At 48.0% G+C, this 24,670-nt stretch overlaps 1 long non-coding RNA gene across 1 annotated transcript; it reads left to right on the top strand.

The window, feature by feature from the left end:
- Positions 1-334: 334 nt before the first annotated feature.
- On the top strand, positions 335-22,287 carry LOC310883112. The gene is made up of 5 exons (XR_014573331.1): positions 335-4,181; positions 10,317-10,527; positions 15,630-16,066; positions 19,294-19,659; positions 20,334-22,287. It is a non-coding gene; the product is annotated as an uncharacterized lncRNA (long non-coding RNA).
- Positions 22,288-24,670: the final 2,383 nt, after the last annotated feature.

Below are 24,670 nucleotides of genomic sequence, written 5' to 3'. Positions count from 1 at the left end.
GCTGAGACACTCCAAGGTGAAAGAGCATTAGAGTAATACTGCCCCCTAAAAGCTCCTGTTTCTATTGCTTGTCTGCTTTCCTTTTTTAACTGTGGCTTTTAAGCCACAGAAATCATGTCCAGTGTATGGCTCACAGGTGTGCTGCTTGAGTGGGGCAGGGAAGTGCCTTAACACTGCTGACTTGCTGTGAGGCTTGAGTAAATGGCATTACTAGCTAATGCAATTACCTCGCTGCTGCTGTCCCCGAGCAGTCGTGGGGATAAAATACGATTTAATGCCCCTCTGTAAGCCTCTGTCACAGAGACTGGCGAGTCCTCCGGCAGCGATGCAGCACTGCTGCAGCGAAGATGCGGTCTGCATCCCTCAGCAGCCAGGATGTAACTGCAATAGGAGTGCTCCACAGTAGCCGAGGCAAGGGGAAAAGAGTCAGGGGTGGGGATGGGGAGAGCTCATCTCCACCAAATGCTCTAAGTGAGTTGGAACCGAGCTGATCGATCAGTCAAGCTGTGCCTACTTGCTGCCTTTTGTTCTGACAAAGTGATGCTCTCATCACCTTGGCCATCAGATGAAAAAGTGCTGGCAGCTTCCCCAGGAATCCCTGCGCTGGGACAAGCTGCCTTCAGTCCCCTGTTTGGTCTTGAGCTAAATGAGGAGGGAAATGGAGATCTGAATTTATAGCCTAAACTTTTTTTTTTTTTTTCATTGTAACGTAGGCGGGTATTAACTTCCTCTTGTGCATGAGGACAGAGGAAGTGAGGCAGTTTCACTTAGAGCTTTCGGTAGTAGACAACTTCCTCCGTGGCTCCCAAGGATGTGTTTGTGCTTTAACTAAAGGACTACCTTTCAATCTGCTGTCTGAGTTCCAAAAAATATCTTACAATCACTACAGATTCCTATTGTTGCAGGCATCAAAGGGGAAGATGGACTAAAATCTGTCTGCTAAAATGGACAAAGGAAGCTTACTGATGAAATGATTCCCTCCTTTCTGTGCTAGGTGGTAAGAGTAAACATCTTTCCTTGTGATTCAGAGCCCTAGTGGTTTTGGGTCTGTATCCTAATGGGTGAATGTACTTCAGAAAGAAGCACTGGGTGTCTGCTGTCCCTGAGAGCTTCTGGGGTGCTTCCTGAAACTCCGAACATCTGAAGACCTGGCTGTGCTGTGGCAATGCTTTGTCTGCTGTCTGCTGGTGTTCTCCAGACTCGTCAGGGCTGAGTGGCAGAGAAATGACACTTTGTGGCTTGTGATGTAAAACACGGACAGATGACTGGCACGTGGAGAGCACTGTAATCGTTGGGCTGCCAAAGATCCCCAAAACGTACTTGGTTAGGATTTAATAGTTAAGGTAACTGAAGTAAATATTGAGTAGTTGATAAAGACTTAGACACTGACCTTCTGAAATCAGTAATGGATATAATTGTGCTGGTAATCAGTTTCCTGACTAATTAGTATTCAACATTGTGTCAGTTTAAAAAAAAAAATTGCAAAAAGAGTATTATAAAAGTAGCTCATCTCTTATGAGAAGAAACCTCTACCTGCATGGAGGCTTCCTAGTCTAGGCAGAGCTTAGCACAGCCCAACACTTACACCAGTGTCCCCTCTTGTATCGATTTCTTACTGAGTGACACAGGCCTAACCATAGCAGTAGGGATATTTCTCCCACCCAGGAGGCTTTGGAAGCAGTTTAATCAAGGCAAGAAAACCCTGCTATCTATGAACTACTTTTACGGTCTAATACGAGTAGTGGCCCAGGCAGCATCTGATAGCACAGTACAGCAGGGGAGCTGTGCTGCACTGCATGTCAAAATGCTGATCAGCCCAGCACTGCTGCACTCAGAACAGCTGAGCTGCAGGAATACGGCTGAGGAAAGCCAAAGGTTGTCTCTGAGTATCTGAAAGCTGCATGGGAAAGCAAAGTCTAAAAGATACCCCTATGCTCTTATCTGAATGCAACGTTACGAGTAGATTAGGATTGATAAAGTTTAACAGCGAAATCCTTCTTGATTATGACATCTTTGTCCTCCCGTACCGAAGTGAAATGCACCAAAATGCACAACCATGGTTCTATTAATGGGCTGTGTTGCAGCAGAAAATTGGTGCAGGGTTTGGGATGATGTATGCTGTTTGGTGCATTCCTTGGCATCTCGCAATTGGAGCTTTATTTCATTAGAGCTGTGCTTTCTCTCATCTTATCCACTACAGATTAACTATGTGTTTCTGGCTTGCAGAGTGAGTGGCCTTGAAGTATTGTGAAATGCTTCAGTAAATCAATACTTTCAAAGCCTTGGCAGTGCCATGTAAAATTTCAGTAAAAGAGTTGGACAGTCAGGGGAGGCTCTTGCTGCTGGTTTTAGCTTTCCCTTGGGTCTCTCTGAAGGCCTTTCTTGGGCTTCTTTACACTCAGGATCTCCTCCCTGTTAATGCCAACTCTGCCATGCAGTAGTAAATACTGATAGCAAGGCATAAGTAACTACGAATACCAGGCTGAGCAGCCAGCGTTGTCTCTTTGCCCTTCTGCTGTAAACCCAGGAGTACTGAGCATGTTGCTTTATGCTGGCGGTATAAGAAGTGGAATGGGACCCAGTCCCCTGAATCCTAGGGCTCAATGACTCTTAGCGTGCTGGATGCGAATCTCCATCTGCGTGCAGTACGTCTCACCTGGCAAAGCACAGGTACCCTGTGCTTTTGGGTTATGCAACTGATAGGCAGGTGTAAGTGGCCCAGTCCAAAACTAATCTCCAAATGGAAGAGCAGTGATGGTGAAAGGGAAGGGAAAGGCTTTTCAGTCAGTGCCAGGACTCTTTTGGATGCAAATAATCAGCGTATCTGAAAACTTGATCCAAAAGCTTTCAAGGGTGGTATCAAAAGGCAACAATATATTTAGTTTGACCCTGATGTACACTTGGCATTCTGCTGTGGTACATTGGAGTATGTGGATGAAAAATTAACATGTTTCAAAACTATCAGTCTGCAACTGTTGGTTCCAGGGCCAGCTTGATGTAGGGCTCATGCCCACGTATTACAAATGCCACCTGGTTTAGTTGTGTCCCCCAGCAAAATCCTGCAATAACCTTGAGCTTGGATTTTCTCTGTCTCACTAAACACTGGAGCCTGGAATAGCAGAACCAGAAATCACTATAACTGGTACCTCCAGGATGCAAAGTGAAGTCTCTTCTCTGGACACTGTTTCTTTTGAGCTACAGGGCTGACTTTCCCATCCAAGCAACAGAGGAGAATGGAGCAGTGCGTCTTGTCTCTGCAACTCATTGAGTCTCTGCAATGAAAGCAGGGGGCTGGATCCGCTGTGAAGCAGGGGTCTGTGCAGCTCCATTGGATGTACTCCTCTGCTGGCTTCATCAGGGGAGTAGTTGAGGGAGGAACTGCAATCAGTCAAAGCAGTAAGAGGCAGGAATTAAATGCCTCTTGTACACAGGGCAAAAACCTTTCCTGGGCCTGAGCTGGCTGAAGGCAGCGTGGCTTTGCTGAAGTTAGCGGTAGGTCTTTGGATCAGGCTTTGCACTGTCCTGTGTCTCAGGAAGAAAATCAGACTAGTTTAATGTTTGTGTACGGTGTGTGCTTTTTTCCAATGCAATACCAAGGAGAGTGAGATTTCTCCCTGTGTTTTGACATCTCCTGTCCTTACTGATCCCAGTTCAGGTGTGTTCTCCCTGCATCTCTCCAGCTTGTGTTTGCCTGAGCAGGTGTGCTGACTTGTGAGCAAGTTCCAGCCTGCCCCCCAAATTTAGGCTGGTTTAGGTGGGAGCAGAGCCTGTTAGGGAGGCTTCTGCAGATGTCTGACTTGCTTTTCATTTCTTCCCTTGCTAAGAGTAGCATCACCAGGTGAGAAAACCCAGCAGGCAATCAAACGGCTCAGCCTCCACCTTGTCGGGAAACAAGGCTGCGCCGAGAGCGAGCGCTTGCTTTTCAGACACGATCCTATAGGATCAGGGTTCTTGCAGTGTCAGGGATTTAAGATTTTTGAACTCCCCATCCCCTCCCCCCTTTTTTTCCCTGCCTGTCTGAGCAGCTCTGGGCTCCCCCGGCATCACTTCAGCGCAAGGACCCGTCTGACACTACTTATGCCAGGTCCTGCCTCCCGCGCAGGAGAAGCAGTCTGCAACTTTTGCTGCTCCAGGCAGCACTTCATCTCTGAGCAAGCAGAGCTCTGCAGAGTGGATTTGGGGTAAGAGAGGCAACTTCTGAGGGAGGGAGGGTTTCCTAGCCTGCTTTAATGGAAGCTTGTTCTCTGCATGCTTTTTTTAGGAAGGAAGCATTTTAAAGGGAGGCTGTGGTCCTTCCCCCCACCCCCCCCCCCGCAGGGCTGTCTTTTATAATTGATAAAAGATGAAAAGAAGTCCAACTTCTGGTGGGTGATTTGCTAATTAAACTTCATCCAGTTTGTGTCCTTTCTGCCTTTTTAATTCTCCCTGGGACCTGCATGAGGAGGGAGGCTGAATCAGAACCAAGTCTTTTTTGATCCGTTTTTTTAAATGATAACGAGAAGGGGGGGGGCAAAAAAGGCAAACCGACCCCCCTGAAATACCTCGCCGGGAGCTGCGTTTTTGCATCCTCTCTCCTGAAAGCTGTTCCAGGCAGGTGCTGGGCTCTCGTGCCGCCGGGCTGGTGCAGTTGTGCTGCAGTCCGAGCCCTGTGCTGAGCTGCAGAGCCTTTGCAGGAGCGCATCAGGACGCGCCGACCTGCTGCTGCTGCTGGTGCAGTGCCTCGGCAAGGGAAACTTCTGCAGCCCCCCTCCAGCACCCCCCACCCCTCTCAGCGCTCCCCAAACCACCCCAGCACCCCACCGCCACCCCCCTCCCCCCCAAGACCTTTGGGGGAGCCTCCCGGGGAGGCCGGCGGAGAAATGAAACCCTGCGGCTTTAAGGGCGCTGCGCTCTCCGCTTTTAGCCTCCTGCGGAGCCCGGCCTCGACCGCGGCCTCCCCCGGCCTCCTGGGGGGGGGTTTGGGGGTGTCCGAGCTCGGGCCTCGCCTCCCCGCAGCCTCCCCCCCCCCCCCCAGCTCCCCCTGCGCGCCCCCGGGATGCGCGCTCCCGAGCCCGCGGGCGCTATCGCCTTCCCACGGCCTCCCGGAGTCCGACGGGGGAGGCTCGGTGCAGCCTTTACTCTCCCTACCCGAGCGGAACTTGTGTTTTTTTATTTTTATTTTTATTTTTTGGAGGCCCCGACGCTGCTCGTTAGCGGTGCGGGCTGTGATTGTGCAGCCGTGAGGCACGAAAATTCACCTGGATGCAAACGTTTGGTGGCAACTTGGCTTTTCCTTGTATGAAAACACACGTCTTTAACCGAAATGTGCCTTCCTGCCCGCTCCGCAGGCTTGGTAACTGAATGAATGAATGGGGCAAGGGGGAAAGACTGCAGTTTGTGCAATTGCCGAATCTGTCGAAATAGCAGTGAAGTCAGCGGGGCTGAAGTCCCTGTAGGTCCGGATTTCAGCTCGTGCCCTGCGTTGGGGGGAAGCTGCTCAGCCCGAGTCAGATCCTTCATGCTGCTGGATGACATTAGCTGGGTCTGGAATGGCCAAATATTTGACTTCCCCTTTTTTTTAGCGATGTCTCCTGACAACAGGAGGGGTGTTCTTGTCCCCACTGGGGCAGAGGCAATTACTGGTGTCTGCGGTTCTGTTTGAGTAGTCATGTATGTTTATGTTGATTAGATCTATAACTGGGGTGGGTTTTTTATCTTGTGCTTGCACAAGGACTGGGAAAAGTCAGCCAGGTCAGTAGGAAAGGTGAGCGTTGCCCTCGTCGCAGAGGAGGGAAGCTGGGACCAGAGCTCGATCTCTCAAGGTCACGCAACGCAAGGTGGTGGTAGAGGCGAGCCCCTCGCCACCCTCAGCTGCAGAGGCTTTTTTATATTCAATGAAACCTGCAGATCTTCTGTCAGAGCTCTCTGGCCTCGGTCCTGAAGACCCAAGAAGAGTCACAGATGACGTAAGGACCAAGCCTTTAACTTTGCATGATGTAAATCAAGCTCTAAAGTAACAGAAAGCCTCAAATGGCTGCGATGCAGGGACTTTTTGCACCCTGCTAAGGCTGTTGCTTGTTTTCCTTATGTCATCACATTAATGAGCAAAGAGACTTCACTTCGTTTTCAAAGTACTTATGCATAAGTTTGGCATTTATAAAGGACCACTCAAATTGGTAGAATGGGACCAAAACCAAAATAGCTGAGCTAACATCAGGCTTGGTGTAAATTGCCAAGGGATAATGAGTGATGGGGTGTTCCAAAATATGGGCACTGTGAGGGCAGATGGCAAAAAATCAAATCATTCTCTGCCTTTAAAACTGCTGCTTAAAAAACAGTGAAGTGCTCTGGAACTGAACAGGAGAACAGGCTTCACCAGGGCTGGTACAAGTGACAAAAGCATGAGAACTGCAGGCACGCAGCTAAATTTTCTGGAGTTTGGCTTTCTGGAAGTCAAGAAAGACTGCCAGGCACAAGAGCCTATTGGAAGGGCTTGCATTGATTCCTTGCAAACTTAGCACGATAACTGTACCAGATATAGAAAATAAGAGTGATCATAGGGGACAAAAATGAGCCAAATTGAGGCTTGTGCCTTTCAAGTAGGAGTCCCTGTACTGAAGTGCCATCCTACCGGTGCTTCTATTCAGGTGAAGTGTAACTGATTGCATGCTGCCAAAAGCAAGTTAAGGGCAAAGAACCTTCGGTGCTGAGCAATGGGAGGAGAAGTTGCAAAAGATGAACCAAGAGGAGGGGAAAGGAAGGGGGATGTGCTTGATGCTCTGTCCTACTACATCCTATGCTGCTCCAGCAGCTTTTGCTTTATGTGCCTGGGGAGGGATCCTCAGCACACAGTAAGTCTTATCTGGAGCTCACAGCACCTCGAGCACCACCCTAGACTTATGCTGGGTTGCTATTGGCATAGCACAGGATAGATACCTAAAAAGAATGACTATAACAAGTCAATGTAGTGAAAAGCCTGACTCAGTGTCTAGATTGTGCTTCTGGAAATCTGAACTCAGCTGCAGCTAGTGAAAGACTGCCTTGGTTGCTTTCCTCCTTTAATGCTGGTCTCTCTTCTGGAAAGCAGCTCAATTTTTTTTGACTGCCATGTTGATGCTGGAATGGGTTTTCACATTTTGGGCTGCCTGGGGTATTTGCCACTGCTAGAGGTGTCTTTATAGTAGCATGAAGAGCTTTGAGAAAGTACTGGCATTATAAAATGTAAGGAAGATTATTCCCAGTGCTTGCTCTTAGGGCTCATGAGCTTGCATAAAGATCTGTCATACCAAATTCTTTGTGGTTAAGGCCAGCTTTGCTACTGGAGCATCGGATTGCTCTGCTCTACTACATGCTTAATGAGTGGGACTTAAATGATGGTTTGCTTGTGGATACCGATTCCCCACTATCTATTTGCAGTGGCTGGTATCACAATAGTTAAAGGCTGAGTCAAATGACAGCAGGTATTTTTGGAGGAGAAGGTCATGGGTTCTGAGTGGTGCCCCACTGCAGAAAGCACACATCATTTAAATAATTGGAAATGTCTACTTTTTAACTCTCGCTCTTGATGGTGCCTTAAGTTAAATGCAGTATAGTACAAATGTTGCCTATTTCCAAGCTGTATGTGCTTCTTCCCCGGGCCCCCTAATTAATGATATACTTCCCAGGTATTGTGTGGCACTGCAGCAAACTTGCTGTAAATTATTGCCTTCCAAGAGGTCTGGGTTGGAGCGAAGAAACAGAAGTGTTGTGAGGAAGGGCCCGCTGTATGTTACTAAGGGGGATTTAATAATTGCTGCAGGACCCCAACTGGAGAGCCACTGGTGATGCTGGTTTCGGTGAGGAATATGGGAGATACACTTGCCCTTCCCAAATAACTGTGTCAAGCACTTCTGCCCATTTTCCCACTGACCTGAAAGGCTTGGAGTGGGGCAAGGGAGAGAGGCTGCTGCTTGCAAAACCTCTGCAGATTCTTCCAGTTGGCTCTTGCACTGCAGAACCCGGAGCGATGGGGAATGCAGGGGGCGGAGGGAAGTGTTGGCTGTCTCCGTTGTGCAATGTGATGCACCAGTGTATTAAAAAGCCTTACCAGCTGCTGTAAATTGCTTTCTGCCCATCCCCAGCTGACATGTGAACACAAGAATTCCCATGTGCCAGGAATCTTAATGGTTTTTCCTCTACTTCTGTGCCTGGGCATAAATGTCCTTAAGATGCAATTTTTCCAGCTAAACCCTTAGAATTTCTAATTATGCTACGAGATCAGAGCTGCAGCAGGCTTGCCATTCGGCTGCCCTCCTTGTGCCTTTCCCCTGCTTTTCAGACAACTGATCTTTTGAGAAGGAAGAGTCCCTGCTGCTGAGTGAGCAAGAACTGAAATTTGGCAAATCTAAATGGGTTTTAATTTGCATCAATATTCTGCTGCAAGTAACTGTTTATAAACTGAGGGCAAAGCTTACCTCATCTTAAAAGCTTACGTGTGATGAACAGAAAGTACTCTGTCCTTGTATTAAGATCAAAATCGAGAAAGGTTGTACTTATTGAAGATGCCCTTCATTTGGCTCAGCAGTGTTTGTATTGAATCCTGTGGAAAAAAATAAGGTCCCTGCCCCATAAAACTCAGTTGAGAGCATATTATATTCAAGAGAAGCATGGAATTGGCCTTGAATGAGCTGTTGACCTTGAATTGTTGGTGAAAAATTTGAGGCCTAAAATACATGGATTGTAATTTAGCACCAGTCATAACTTGTCAATACCTTTGTTAAAAGATGGGGAGTCAGCTGATTAAATACACTTTGATTAAAAGGGGGGGGATTAAGTGGAGAGACATCTTCAGCTTTGAAGGTCACTGTCAGAACAGGGGGAAAGTTCCTGGCTGGGGTCGTCCCCAAAGTGCTGCTTTGGCTCCTGTGGAGCTCCCAGGCTCAGAAATGCTTCCTCACACATCCCTGCTCCCAGGGGATGCCCGGCTGCAACTTTACAGATAGTGATGAACACACTTTTTTTGGTAGAAGTCACTGCTGTGCTACTGCAGCAGTGCTGTCAGCGGCAGGGCATGCAGCAGGAGCCTGTGTCTCCTTTGAGCAGTTTCTGGAGGAGCTTGAGAGTGCTTGCTGTGCTTCAGAGCAACGTTTGCGTGGCTCCAGGCAAAGAGGGGCTTGGAGCAAATGTCCTTGAGCTGGAGGGCAGGAGGAGGCTGGGCACTGAGACCTCTCTCTGGATTAACCTGGGCTGTGGACAAGCTTGTAAGTTAGAACAGCGGGTCACAGCCTTGAGGGGATGGACCTCGGGGTGCGTAACAGGACATGCTCCTAGCTTGAGGCCTTCTTACAGAGCCAGTAAGATCAGCATCCCTCAGGGCAAAAGTGCTCTGCAGAGAAGCTGCGTAAATGAGGTTACGGCATACCGAGGGTAAAACCGAGCAGGATCCTTGTGTACACCTGGTTTAAAGGAGGGGTGGTGCAAATGAGACCAGCTCCTCCTTGGAGGCTCGGTCCTATGGACAGGCGAGGCAGTCTGTCAGTCTCCAGTTACTGAGGATCAGCTCCAGGGCCCTGGGTAGCTGGGGGAGAAGCGGAGAGGAGGGAGCACTTGGTGGTTTGCTGGCAAGTCACCCGCTCTTTGATGCACTGCAGCAAAAGCCCTATCTGAAAACTCTTCAGCGAAGGACATTGCAGGGAAGGGGGGGTGGGAGGACTGAAAGATGCTGCTGCCAGCACTGTGACAGCCAACCCCTGTCCTCTGCTCCCCTCGCAGTCATTTAGCAATTGAGTTGGCCAAGTCCGTTGCCCTGTGTCTGAGCAGGATGCAGTGTCCTTTCCCTGGATGTCCTTCAATTGCAACGAGGGATGGTCCTGCCTGTAGGCATGTCCCGGGGCTTTTATTTTCACAATTCGGGTAACAGCCGGGATGAGGGAGCAGCAAGGCTCCAGTAGGTGAACTGAACTTGGGTGACGAGCCACCACTGCAGCATCTGCTCCGCGACTGCCTGAGCCAGGCTGTTACAAGGTTCTGGGGACCGAAGTGACGGATGTGGCGCGTTACGTAGCAGCAGTGCTGATGGAGAATGAGTGTGGAGCAGGGGAACGGATAACTGCTGATGCAGTGCAGGTGATATTTGGACTAGTGTTGCTGCAGCATGCGCAGGGTGTCTGGACTGCACCGAGACAAACAGCAAGATAAATGGCAATTCATGCGTCGTATCTGCTAGGGACTGAATCTCTTCAAGTGGTAATAGCTTTTTTCAGACCCTCCCCACCCCACCCCAACAAATATATGGCTGCTGCAGGGGAGGTGGGAGCCTGCAGGCCATGCTACCAAATGATCTGTTCTGCCCCTCTTAGGAGAATTGCACCCGGAGCAGCAACCCAAGGGTGGAAGAAGACCCCAACGCTCTGTTGGCTGGCTGCTGTCTGACGAGGGCTCTGAAGTGCTCCCGAAGGAGATGTGAGATGTCCTACATTGCTGCTTCCACGCTGGACCCCTCGGCAGCATAACCTGCTAGCTGAGCAGTGTTCGGCCACCTTGCTCTGGAAGGAGTTGCAAGAGAGTGTGGTAAGGGCTTAACTCCTTATACTATGCTCATAATACGGTAGAGGCGGGGGGACATTTGCTTAGATGACCTTGTGTGGAGTTTCTGGCAGTGCAAGTGAACTTTTTTATCATGGGAAAAGCAAAGCTTGGAGGAGACCCGAGCTGTGAGAAAACTTGCAGTGGTAAATTTTGCTAATTCTGATTGTTCCTGTACAACACCCGAGTTGAACACATCACAGGATGAATGTGTTTCTGCTGGTAGGTAGCATTCACGATATTAACGCTTAGCTGATGTTTATTTTCAGGCTCTTTATTTTAAGACACTTACTCAGCTTTACATGTGATGAGTGCTTCTGGTAACAAAGCTATTAATGCAGAGCCCGGTTACTGGCAGTGTTGGTGTGTTTGTTGTCTAAACAACTTGCGTGGCACGATATCTAAAAACAGCCACTTGAACTGTGAACATGGCATTGGCATTCGTGTGCCTGTGCAGCTTGATTTAAAGCAGGGCTCTTTATGTCCTGAGGGGCTGCAGCAGCAGCCAGGAGGATGGGGAGACCTCTGCTTGCATGCTTTCCAAAGCTTTGCTGCAGTTCTGGTCTCGATGACTGCTGTGTGCAGTGCTGTCTGAATGGGTTCAGAGCTGCTTTTCACTCGGCAGGAATGGGAGGGGAATTTGGAGCAGGATTGATTAGGAAAAGCATTTCTTCTGTGGCAGTTGTGTCAAGAGGAATCACAGGGCTGCAGCAGCGATAGAGGAAGTGTGGCGAGGCTGAAGAGCTGTCTGTTTTCACTGTGCTGTTTGAACCTGTGCTGTTTGTTCCCTGTGTGCGAAGGCAGATCCTTGCTGCTGCTGCTGCATGGGCTTCCCTCCTTAGGCAGCTGTGTGTGCCAGGCACCTGAACTGGACCCTTCCTGGCTGGAAGCTTCATTGGCTCTACAGTTCTGAGGCATGCAAGAAAATAATGAATACCCGCGATCTGGTTATCTTAAAAAGGGGGAGAAAAGAAAAACTGATGGCAAAAAGCCCACTGTTGAACTGCTTGGGATAAGTGACCCATTGTCTCGACCTGTGTACTGATAGGAAAGAAGTGGTGAGCTTCTCCCCGCTGCCTCTGAAGGACTCTTGCATCTGCACCCATCCTGCTGCAGCCCTGTGCCCCTGGTGCCTGCAGGGACCCTGCTGGAGGACATTGCTGGAGGAGGGCAGGGCGCCCTGTCCCCAGGACGTGGTGACATCTCGGGGGCTGCTGGCTGCCTGTCCCCGGCAGAGGGAGGCAGCAGCACACCGAGTCACAGGCATGCAGCCATCAGCTGCTCTGAGCTCAGTCAGCCTTCGTCTAATTAAAAAAGAAAAAAAAAATCACTCACTGAGAAAGGCATTTCTCTTGCTGCTTAACGATAAAGCCTTTGAATAGCAGGGATTTGCTACCTGTAATTGCTCCGGCTAATCCTACCAGCAAGCTCCGTCCTTCACCTCAGCTACTGCTCTTAATTCAGTCCCTGTAGGATGTTTGACAGAGCAAAAGCTCAGGCTTGGTCTGTGCCTTTGGAAAGATTAATTGAATGAGTGAATTTGGAAGCGTCTTCCATCTCTTTAAGAGGCAAAGGCACGCAGGAGATTGATGGAAACCCTACTCTCCTCCTTTTCTGAGGGAGGTAAGTCAGATATCGATGTGTACACTGAGAAAGTGGAGGAAATACTAATGAACTCAGCGGCCTGCAGTTAGCTCTAACCCTGTCCAAGGGAGCTGACTGAATAACTTCAGTTTCTTGCACCTCTGCTCTCATGACTTTAGGACAAAAGTCTGCCTTTTGGCATCCTGCATTTTTTAATTCTATTGCTGCGACCCTGGCTTGCTGCTCTTCATTTGCTCCACCAGCTATCGTGCAGGATCCCTGAGCCATCCAGGCCCTGCCCTTGTGCGTGGGTGCAACACTGGGGAGGGGAGATGGTCCTGGAGGAGATTAGAGGCTGTTTGAAGAGTTGTCTGCTTCTCAGAGGAGTAACGTGGCTGCGTCCTCTGTAGCTTTCTCTTCTGAGTCTGCAGGGACAGGATTTTGCATTGCAGAAAAGTAGAATATGTCAAAGTGCTTCAACACTGGTCTTTTGCCTGGCTGGGAGCTTCAGCATCTCAGTCCATCTGGTACAAGTCCTTTCTAACAGGGAAGATGCAAACCATGTCAGTGCGTTGAGGTGTACCTGCACCTGGCACTTATTTCTGCATGCCTTGCCATGTGCAGCATATGGCGAGCTGGTGTGTGCGTGTGTCCTTGCTTTAGTTCGGGAGGGAGAGAAAGAATCTTAGAGGAAAATGCTTATCTTGCAGCTGGTACATGTCTGAGCAAGGCCAATGAGTCTGCCGGGGTGGATGGGGAGCTTGAGAGGTCAGATGCTTCAGTCGTCACTGGGAATGCTCAGTGGCCCGGAACTTCATCCCTTGCTCTGTGCTTGAATTAGTACAGTTCCTTCTGCTAAGCGCTCTGCCTCCGTTTCCTGTTTCTGCCAAAAAAGGGAAATGTTCACAGGCTGTTGCGAGGCCTAATTACCCACAAAATGTGCTGGGGGAGAGTTTACCGGCATCCTTGGAGACCAGGAGCCTCTGGGAGATGATGCTCCTGGTGATGTCTAAATAGGTTTTTAGCTATATAATGAGACAGTGCATGGCTGGAATGGGCCTGAGCTGCTGCACACTGATGGGGAAGGCTAATTGGCACGTGGCTTGCAGTGGTGGTTGGTATTAGACTATCTGCGAGGTGTTTATTCAAAAAGAAATCTCAAATATTATCTTTCTCCCCTCTTAGGCAAAATATGCCTGCACAAATGAATGCTGAGATATCTATAGATATATTTCTCTCCACCACCTTCATTGGCTGCTCGTCTCTTCAAACCCAGCGCCTCTGGCAATTGTGGAACCATGAGCACAGCCAGAGTGCTGCCAGCCAGGACACCCCGCCAGCCACGCAGGGCTTGGGAAGATTCGCTGAGCTCTGCAGGCTCCTGCCTCCTCATGGCTTTTCTGTTCTTCTTGCCAGAGCTCCAGCAGCTTGTTTTGTTACTTTCTCCTTAAATGTGAGGCAAGAGAAAACCCAGAGTTAGCAGGTGTATTTATTCTGTGTGACTTTTTTCCTCTGCTCTGAAGACTTAAGTTGTTTCGTGATGGCTTTGTTCCAGGGCAGTAGCTGGAAGTTGTGTTCGTTTTCTGCATAACTTAGTCTTTTAAGAAAATACTTACTAGCCCTGAAAGTACTGAGAACTCGACAGTTGCTGGCATGTTTTTGTCTGTTGGTATACAGCTAAAACTTGCAGAGACCTGGAACGTGAACTTAAAACTTACAGCAAAACTGTGGCTGGACGTGATGCTCTCAGGGTGACAGAAAAGCAGGGATGGCCTGAGTGCTAGAAGGGGGAAAAGCAGAGCACTGACCTCTTTAGGGGCTGCCCTTCTCCACTCAGTAACCAGCTGATTGGGATGTTTGCTTCTTATGTCAGACTCACTGTTAGCTCTCCAAGCTTTTCATCTGGTTTGTTTTCCACTCCATTCTTCAATGAATGGCAAATAAGAATGTGTTTTTATGCACAGGACATGGGAATGTATCCAGTGTGTAGGTACATGTGATCCCCACTGGAGACTTCTAAGTGTTCCTTAAACTGCACCAAGTTCTCCCAGCCTTGCTTTATCTCCAAACCCTTGTAAAATGCAGTCTCTGGTCACCTACTTTATCCTCTTTTCTGTCTCTGCACCGGTAAGCAGTGATTGGGTTGCTAAACTATTGCTTTTTCCATGCAGTTATTCATATTGTAAATCTGAATTAGCAATTCTGCAGCCACAGGAAGGACCCAGGTCTTCCTAATCCTGAATGTAGTTTCTGTAGTGTTTGTTTGTTTGTTTGTTTGTTTTTTTAGCTGTCATTCTGCAAAAAGGTATAAAGGTATGGGGATGGGAAGTGTATGTGATGGCTTGTGGGAAAGGTTTCTTTAAGCCTGCAAGAAATGTGATGGTCTAAGTAGAACCGATCATTGTGCTACCCCCATGCTTTTTCTGCCATGCTAACTTAGCTTTGTGCTGCAGTGTAGCAGACAGCTTCACTTTGAACAGACCTCTAACATCCCCAACAGATGCTCTTTGTAGATTGAAAGGGTTACTAAATGTTTCCTCAGCTTAAAGTAGACTTCACATTCGCAGTGTTTCAAGGGTAGTGGTGGGGGCTGTGCCTGCAGCACGCTTGCTGAGTGGCAGCATGCTCACTGATGCCACTCACTTCGCTCTGGATTTATGCCTATGCAACTGAAGGGACTTTGTCCCCATCTCATTAGCTATAATTAGCCTCTACAAAGTATGCATATACAGGCGTGTGCGTCTGTGGCAGCCTTACTAGAAGACAGCTTACGGAGAAGTTATCTGCAAAGGAGCTGAGGAGAGCTGGACTTCTGAGTTTTCAAGACAGTGAGTCCATGACAGCTTGCATTGCTCTGGCAGCCTGAGAACTGCTTTGGCTTGTGTTCAAGTTCCAGGTGGTTAATGTGTCTTAGTCTCCAGCCCTTATCCATCTAGCTGCCTAGGTAGTAACTTTAGCAGTGAGATCACTGCAAGAGTGAAGTAATGACATGCTTAGACTCTAGTTGTCTCACTTCAAGTTCAGATGATAGACGAAAAGTGCCTTTGTACTTGCAGACTATGGCAAATAAGAGGCACCTGACTCAGGCTCGCACTCCCTCTCTGAGCTGACACTCATTGGTAACTCCTGTGAACGCAGGCTTGGAGCCTGTGCACACAGGCAGCTAACGCAGCTCTGAAGCGTGGCGAGCTAAGCTGAGGGAACTTGTTCAAACATATGACTCTAGTTAGATGCCTTCCACACTTACTTGCTGCTGAAGGTTCCTGACTTAGACTCCAACCAAGCTATTTCCCCAAAGTAAGATGTAAAACAGGTTATTGAGGTTTGTCAGGTTTGTATGAAGACCTCTGGCTATGCTTAGCCATGTTTCACTTAGCCTCTGGGAAATGCTCATGAGATGAGGCCAAAGGGCTTGTTGAGTAGGCACAAACTCTTTATATAACAAATACAGCTGTGAATACAATAAATGCTGCTTTATATAGACTATTTATGTCCATTCCCAGGCCTCTGCTGCAATTAAGGAAGCTGGTTTCTCTGCTTGGCACAAGTGGACAGCTGCACTCGCCCGCACTGCTCAGCTGCTCTTGCAAAGGAGACCTGGAAACACATAATCTGGGGAAAGTCTGGATTCTTTTATCTCTTTCTCAAGGAATTTGCCACCTATATGTTAGTGATGTTTATTTAAGGGGAGAGAAATCACATATTAGTGACTTGTGACAGACAATTTGCGTCAGTGTCTGTGGATCTGTCTCCATAGTGGTACTGTTGGTGGGAATGGATGGGGAGCGGTTGGGACTTTAAAGGATACACTGAAATTGCTGTAATCCTCCACACTATCTGATGATATTGTTTTACCCTTGGTAGGTGAAGTGGTAATATGGTGCACTATGATGTCTCGGATGTAGGACGGAGATCAACAAGCTGGCACTCAGCAGAGAGGGTAAGTAACTTCCCTGTACATGTATATTTTTCTCACCTGGCATTAAAACCTACTGCCAACGTCTGTACACAATACCAGTTTTTAATTAATGCATGATACTGTGATCAAGGATAACTGAAGGCAAAATATGAGTTTAAACAAATCCACATTCAGATCATACTTCCCTGGAGTTTGAGGATGGAAGGGATCCACTCTCAACAAGAATAAGCAGGGCTGAAACTGCAGCAAGAATAGCTCAGCTGTTAGTTGCTTTTCCTGTGCTCTGGAGAGCTTTCATCAGCGAGACCCATCCTTAATGAACTTTAGGTGTAATCACGGTTCTGAAGTGGTGACGGCTCACGTGGTGTAGAGGCAGCAGTCGCCCCTTGTGTGGCAGGGTGCCAGTCTGTCTTCAAAAACTGTTCAGTCATGGTGCCAGCATGCCTGTGGGAAGCCTTGGATTGTTGGCTTCCAGATATGTGCCCTTTAATGAGGTTGTTCAGTTTAATTTTTCCATTCAACTATCAAGTCTCAACTGTCTGGGCAGTGCCCAGAATTCCCTTGTCCCTGCAGTAGTTGTGAATAGGTGTGTATTTACAGCCGGTAATCTCCTTGGGGTATGTCAGAGGAATACCCACCTGTGCTTGCCAAATCTTAAGCATTTGGCTCAAACCTCATGTTTAGAGAGAATTTCCAGGCCTGCCCTAACCTGTGGTGTTACCATAAGACCAACCCAAAGGACTTGATGTGCAGTGTGGAGCTGGCACAGCCACAGACGTGCACCTGGGGATGCTCCTCTCGAGCTGCAGCCTGCATGCTGGGGAGTGTCCCGAGTCAGGCGAGCAGCTGTGCGTTGTGCTGCAGGGGTGTACGGCTGCTCTGAAGGGATGGGGGGATCCAGAACACAGAATGAATGGGGAAAAGTCACTTCATGCACACGAGGGTAGAAACTCGTCCAGGCTGTCTCTGTGCAGCACGGCTCCCTCAGGCCACTTTTCATTTTCCTAGTTATTGTTCCCTTCTTTAAACCTTTGGTTGGTTGGGTTATCAAAACCAGCCCTGGCTGGACTCTCTTGCTGAGTGGGGGCCCTTGATATCTGGTGGAAGCTTAGGAGTTTGTAGTACTTCGTAAGTTGGGGATACAGTCAATTGCTGTTTGTGAATATGCCAGCAAGTAATGACAGACTTTTCATGCTTTGGCAAACCATAGCCTTGGTAAAAATGAGACACTGGTTGTTTCTGGTAATCCAGGCAGAAGCCTCCTTTTCCTTCTACATTCATCCTTTTTCCTGCGCCCAGAACAGAAGTGTTTTCCCATCCTTGTCACTCCAGCTAAGAGAGCTCTGATGAATCTAAGGGACAGTAGTAAATGTCTAGGCTGCAGCCTGTTTTCTAAACTTTATTCCTGCTTCTGTTCTCAGAGTAAGCAACTTCCCATCTTTTTTCCTAACTTTCAGATACAGACAAGGAGGCTGGGCAGCATTGTATTCTCTAGTGTTGGGGAAGTAGTAGCTCAGTTAAGCTTGACGAAGTTTTAGTTTAGCTTGCTAAGGACACTGCACACTGTTTCTCTGAATGCTTCTGAGATCTCAAAGCCTTTGCATTTTTTTGAGCAACTACAATCATGTCTACAGCTTCTTCAAAACTACAGCAAATTTTGAATCTCCTGACAAAAGCTCAGACTTCAAATGCCTGCATGACACATCTCAGAGATAATTGCTCCATTTGTCATTAGATCTAATTACAATCAAATTTGCATCATGAGTGATCTCTGTAGGTATCACTTGGATATCAAAGTTATATCCCAGCTGGGTCAGACACTGAAATTCCCCTAGATCATCTTAAATCTAAAATAGTTCTATGTTTTTAGTGTTCAAAACACTTCTCCAAACCAAGAAGCTCCACTAATGTTATAGTGAGCACAGTAATTGTGTGGCCTTTTAAGACTTCTTTCTTTTTTGTGGTCATGAAATGTTTTTTTCCCCCCTGCTCATCTCCCTTTCCAAGTCTGCCTTGTCACCCTAGTGCTTTGACTTATTAGATCTATTCTTTGTGGCCTGGCTTTTCTCTTTGAAAGCTGAACAATTCCCTTCTTCATCTTGGTAGCGTTTATAGACTCATAAAACATCCTTCTTGCTCCTGTCATTTTCTTTGACCTAGAATGTATGTTGAAGGTAAATTTCTCCAGACCCTCTAATTACAATTTCAAGTTATACCTATTTTTTATACTGTATATCATATTATAAACTGTATTTCTAGTGACTGAGCTCTTTCTAATTTGATTTTTGTTTCCAGTAGCTCTGTCTCAGTGAGTTACAGCTGAGGGAGTTGAACTATTTTTATAGGATGTGGCTGGGGGGGGAATCTTGGACTGGAGACTTGAAATATTGCTAAATTGTACTAAATGAGCCCACCTTTGTATCGCTCTGAATATCAGGAAGTGGGAGAATGTGAGTGCCTCTGAGCAGTGTTTAGCAGGATAAAATCAACAAGGTAGTGTTCTTTTGAATATATAGCTATATACATCTTGGTAAAGCTATTATGTGTTGCATGGAGATTTATTAGCCTCCCTGGAAAATCACGCTGAAGATCTCCCTCTGCAGAAGAATAAAGCTGTGGTTGTGAGGGGTGGTGGGTGGAAAAGCAATGTTATTTCCTGGGCTGAAAAGAGCTCTCCTCTCTCACCTTCTAAGGAAAAGAGGCTGTTCAGTTGTTTCTTATTTGAGAGTGCTCACCTTGGTAGTTTGAGTAAGGTGGGAATAAGTGACGGAGTCGCTCGCAGCAGCCCTGCTGCCTTCCTGGGCTTGTGCTGCCCTGAAATCAGGATCTGGCCCTGCAGCTTCACTAATACAGAAAAATAAATGTGATCACCCACTGATATGAAGAAGAGTTTAAAAAAAAAAAAATCTGCATTATGTGAGAGGGGAGGAGGCTGCTGCGGTTGTCTCTGAAGGGCTCGTTATTAATTAGGTGTGTGCTCAGCACGGGCTTCTCTGGAGAGGGAGCGAGGTACCCGGGCCTCCTTCCACAGCCTCCCTGCTGGTGCCCAAATCGGTGCTGGGGGCGAGGGGACACATTTTGGGGTGGGCGGGCTGGCACGAGGAAAGCCTCCAGACCCCGACAGCTGGGTTTGCGTGCTTCAGACCTGACTTTCTGGTGTCGCTGCCGCAGCACGCATCTCAGTGTTTTTTCCCCAAATACTGGAGCCTCCGACGTGACTGAAGTTGTGGGTTACATTCCTTTGCCAGGGAGAATCCCGGAGAAATCCTGCGTTCTTCCTCACGTGGGCTTCCGCCAGAGAGAGATGAAATGCAGCCCTCGCAGCGCTGCCGACGGGCGCGATCCGTGTTGGCGGCGATGGACGATGCTGCGATGGGGGATCCAGGCCCCACCTGGTCCCGTGGAGCCCTGCCGCAGCGTGTGGGGCTGCTGAGGCTGGGCAGGCTCGGGGAGAGGCTTCCTTGGGGCTTGTCTGGGCTTGTCCAGGCCTGAGCCTGCCTCTAGCTGTGTGATCACAGGATCCCAGATCACGGATCTGCCCCCAAAGCTTGCAGCAGGCCCGGAGAGCAGTGCCCTGCTACATCTCGGCCCTCCTGGCCGTCTCCTTTCCTCAGGTGAGCGCAGCCCGATGTCTGTTTGTGCGTTGTGTCTGTCTGTCTGTCCTCCGGTGCTGGCTGCCTGCTGTTGGGTGCAGCCTGCCTGTGGCTGTGTGGGGTGGTGGGGAGGTGGTGGTGGTGGTCTGTGCAAAAATAATCTGAGTTTAGTGTCCAGAGGTCCTCGGGCTATGTGGGAGCACCTTCAGGAAATGCCCTCGCTGCTTTGTTATCGGGGTGTGGGGGTGTTTCCTTTAACTTCTCCTGTTTCCCCTTCCATAGCCCCTTTCCTTCCTGCAGGCACGTAGGTTGGAGCTGGGGATGCTGGTGAGTGCCTGGGGTCTGAGGGATCCCACAGGAAGATCCAGCACCCCAAAAAGCAGCCGTGTGCTCGCGCTGCCTGCGTGCTGCGGCTGTGCAGGGGAAGCCGAGGATGCTCCATAGCAAGCAGGGGACTGGACGTGAGGCATGAGCACGCAGGGGGTCTGGGAAGTTGCCTGGCCTCTGCATCCAGGTGGCAAGGTAGCTGAGTTTGTGGGGGACGAGCTGCTTGAGCTGCCTGTGGTTTGCCCAGCACTTACATGGGGGAACAAGGAAGCCGAGTGCTTTATGCAAGTGATTTTTGCTGTCTGCAAGGTGCTGGCAGCTGTGTCCCTTCCACTTAGCACAAACTGTCCTCTCCGTCCTATTTCCAGCGCTGTTACCTGGCTCAAAAGGTTGTCTCCATTCATTTTGTAACGGAAAGGATAAATATGTGGGGGAAGAAAGCTCTTCTGCTGTCTAATTTTGTTCCTCCCTGTTCACGCCTCCTGAACACTGACAAAGCGAAGCTGGGCTGTACCTGTGCCTGGGTGCCCTGTGCATCCCTCACCTGCTCACCGTGAGGTTTCAGGTGTCTGTGCGAACTGCCAGGGTGTTGTCCAGTATCCAGGTAGCGATTGTGTTACACGGGAGGTGAATGCATGTCTGAAAGTGCTAGCTCAGGTAAGAGGTGAAGAAGACACGGAGTCATTTCAGATCAGAGGTAAGCCAGTACCGGTCCATTAGAGCTAATTCAAAGCACACCCGTCTGCACCAGCCCAGACCTGGGCTCCAGGGTTTGGTGTTTTCCCCTTCTGCCTGCCAGGGGCACCTTAGGTGGGGTGGATGGGTATGAAGTTTTCCTCTGTATTTTGAAGACAGGATCATGCTTTCCTTTTTCATCTATGATATAAAATTTATTAATTTGTAAATGACTTAGCCCCTCATACGTACTTACGGTCTGTTTTGATATTTTATGCTGTAAATGCCAGTGTTTTGGAGTTTCTACTTACTGAGTGAGAGTGTTACTGAGGGTGATTATTGACTTCAAAACTTTTATGTTAGGTGCTTTTTAATTTTTTTCCTAAGTAGACTAGAGATAAGGATTATTTTTCAGGACCTGAAAGTAAACACGCAATATTTGGTTATGATTGCCATTCTTTTCTAGTGACTGCTCTGCTTCTTACACTGGCAACCAGTAATGTTAAAGATGAATCATCCCAGCAAAGTTAGTTTGCGTGCAGACTAACATACGCAGGCAGGCAACTGCAGGGAGCTTCAGATTGGTCCCTGTAACCCTCTGACACTGGCAGTACTGGTGGGGATGTTGGTGAGACATAATCCATGCAGCTCTCCTGTTTCTTGAGGAGCTTGTAGTTGAGCAGTATAATATATCTCGGGAGGGGGGGAATCTAGGGCTCTGCTTCAAGCCTAGCAAAGCCACATGCACTGTGAAACTGTGTTGGCTTTGTGAATTGACCTACTCAGCCTAAATCCCAAATGGGGCAGTGGCAAAGGACTCATAGATAGTAGGAGGCTCCTTTTCTCTCGGCCACTTGCTGTCTCTGCACCTGACCCAAGGATGCTGAGTGCAGAGAGCTCTAGTGGCCACGCTTCACTCTAGTCATTTCAGTGGCTTGTCAGCAAGAGAAAGCTGGTTCACTTATTTCAAGTAGCTTCAGAAAGCTGAGGCACCAAGGAAAAGAACAATTGAGGGATGAATGATGTTGGAGCAGTAACATGAGGTTAAAAGCACTGCCTGGGAAACTGCACTGACTTCGATGGAGAAATGCGAGGGATGCTTATTGCTTTGTCCTTTTGACTTCAGATGGAGATTCTCTAGAACTAGTTTTGTGGGTTTGTGGGACTCTTTACCATTCTTCACTTAGTCTGACAGAGATATCTGTGTAGACACAGAACTACAGATAGGCTTTAGGTAGGGAGTTTGAAACTATGAAAAATCTCTCCTTATCTATTCTGATAAAACTCATTTGGAAACAATAGCTTATGAATTGTCTATTGCTGCTAACTGACCAGTTGTGTTCTCTAGTACTCTGTTCTGTTTTGAACTCTTTTGTATCATGGAGGATGGACAAGCTTGTAATGCAAGTGACAGGATCATACTGTCAATGAGAAGAGAATGGGATGTCAACAGGCCAGGCCAGAAAAACAGCACATATTTTCTTGTTTTGAAGCATGGGGGAACTAGAGAATTTGCTTTTAGTATAGATTTTGAAAAATCTTTTCCTTGCACTCACTCTTGCATTGGTTAAATGAGAAATAAAACTGCTTTCTTGGTGAGATTTCAACCCTCCTTTGTATTAAAACAAGGTTATTTCTATCTGCTCTCTACAGCTGGATGGAGAAGACTTCTCAGCAGGATTCCTTGTGTGACTGGGGATCTTTTTGAGTATATGAAGAAACTTGCTAGTCCATTATATAGGCACATCACTTTTTTCTTGAGTTTGGAAGGTAGAATACCAGTAATCTTCCAGTGACTGGTACAGACCATCTCTTACTGGAAACAAATTAATAACACACAAGCCATTGTCTGTTTCCAGAGAGACTCAGCTGAAGGGGCTTACACAACTGTGGGGCTCTAATCCCAGCCTTTAGTTTATGTGCTTTTTTTCTATTTGCGTTTGAATGTGTTGTAGGAGCAGTGACCAGACATCAAAACTAAACCCAGTCTATCTGAAGCCATTTTCTGCCTGAAACAAGATTCCTTTACCCAGATAACAAGACAAGGCTTTGGTAAGAATTACTGTACACAATTTTGCTGCTGAACAACAATAATGACAATATATTGCTGAAAAGTGAGTCTGAATCTTTCACTGGAGTCTTTCTGTAGGTGTTCTCTGTTAGTGATATGTGTCTGGTGTTATTTCCTTTACAAGGGAAGCAGCTGAGATGCAAGACTCATACCTTGAACAGAACATTGCAGTGCATTCATGATTGACATGCGTCTTACAAGGGATGATGGTCTTTAGTGCAACTGTGTTAATTCCAGATAGTCCATGCCAAGTGCTGCTAAATGCAGGCTATATTTATCTCAGAAGCCACCTGAGGACGAAGCTCGATGCAGGAGCAGTGTCTGGCACTGCTTCAGTGCCTTTAAGCCCTGGGTGGAGGAAATGTGGGGCGGGAGGATGTGCTGCTGGGGAGCATGCTGAGGGTAACTGCCCTTTCACCAGCCTTGGTGTCAGCATGCATCTCATCTGCTTGTGCAGATGGGAGGGCCAGAAAATGTGCTGAATATAATCCTGAAATTCACATCTTCTTCCCCTCTGCCCCCCATGCTTTGGCGGTGCGTGGGGAACACCTCTCAGCACAGAGGATGATGGCAAAAGCAGCCAGTGCGTGGGACTCTTCTGGAGTCCTCTGGCTGTTGTGGTGAGAAGCTGACTGGCCATGCTCATCAAAATCTGAATTTCCCTAATGTGGCTGGGCAAGGTGAGAAGCAGTGCGGGCAGCAGACCTTGTTCTGACACTCAGCATCTTGCCCTGAGGCAAAGATACACAAATCCCTGCCTAGACCTGAAGAAAGTAAAAAGGCAAGTCCAGAAGGAGTTTCTTTAAAGATCCATCAAAATCCTGATAGAGGAGGAGCTTAACAAGCAAAAAAGGCAGAACTGCTGTGACAGTAAAATCTGCTATGAATCATGCTGGCAGTGTCCCCTCTGTCCCAGCAGATTGAATTGCAGAGGAGGGGCAGGTCAGGAAGTTCTTGGGTTCAATAACCTCGTCTTTCCCAGGCCCATCTGGGCTGTAAAGCCACAGGCTTTTTTGCGTGGCAGTGCTGGGGTAGACATGGGGCTGCAGATGGCTGTTGACTCCAGGTTTATGATCTATGGCTAATGTTTGTGCACTGCTTGGTTAATGACTCATGCATACATGCTTAGGTGTGGCGTACAGTCCTGAGAGCTGCGGTGCACTGGACTCTGCCCAGGTTTCTCCTGCGGTACTGAATCAGCAAGACCCCTGAACAGCCTGCTATGCTTAGCTGCTGCAGAATGGAGCCAGTTAGGGAAAGGAATAACCTCGCTTCCAGGAGCTATGGCAGCGTTGGACAGAGCTATTTTGTCCAAGTCACCATCGAACACCTTCTGTGGCATGTCTCCACAGAGATTAATGCGGCTCATGTAGATGTGGGAGCTGACACAGCTGCTAGCAGAGCTGTGAACTGTTTGTGTAAGCTCCAGAATGACAACTTCTTAAAGCCCTTCTCGAAGATGCTAGACAGGGAGAACCGATGTTAATTGCATTTGACAAATGACTGCAGAGCAGGTTTAACAGAACACTTCTGCCGTTAACAGTGCTTCTGCTTAAGCCTTTGGGTGATGAGGTTCAATTTGTAAGGGTTTTGTTTAAGTTAGATAAGCTTTGGGGGGAGCATTGTTTAAAGGAAAGCAGTCAGATAATATGCAGAAAGTTTAATGAGTGAAACACGAAGGTGCATCTGCTCTTCTCGTAACAATTGCTAGCTGCTCTTCTGACCGGTGAGGCTGGACTGCCTTGAAGAGGTTGCAGTCAAAGCTAAGCTGTGGCTGTTGCTCATCTCTGAGCTTGTTTGGGAAAGAGGAGGTGGGGAAGAAAGGTAATGAAAGCTTCATTAAACGTTATTTGCGGGGGGAAGAACAGGATATACTAGAAGGCAGAAATCAGTGAGCTTTTTTGCTTCATGTAAAGATTGAAATCAAAGGGAAGCTGTAATCAGTCACAGAGTGGTTTG

This window comes from Anser anser, assembly GCF_964211835.1.
Source record: "Anser anser genome assembly, chromosome: 17".
Classification (NCBI taxonomy): Eukaryota; Metazoa; Chordata; class Aves; order Anseriformes; family Anatidae; genus Anser; species Anser anser.
The sequence above is the reverse complement of the archived record's forward strand: the minus strand, read 5'-3'. Positions and strand labels throughout refer to the sequence as shown.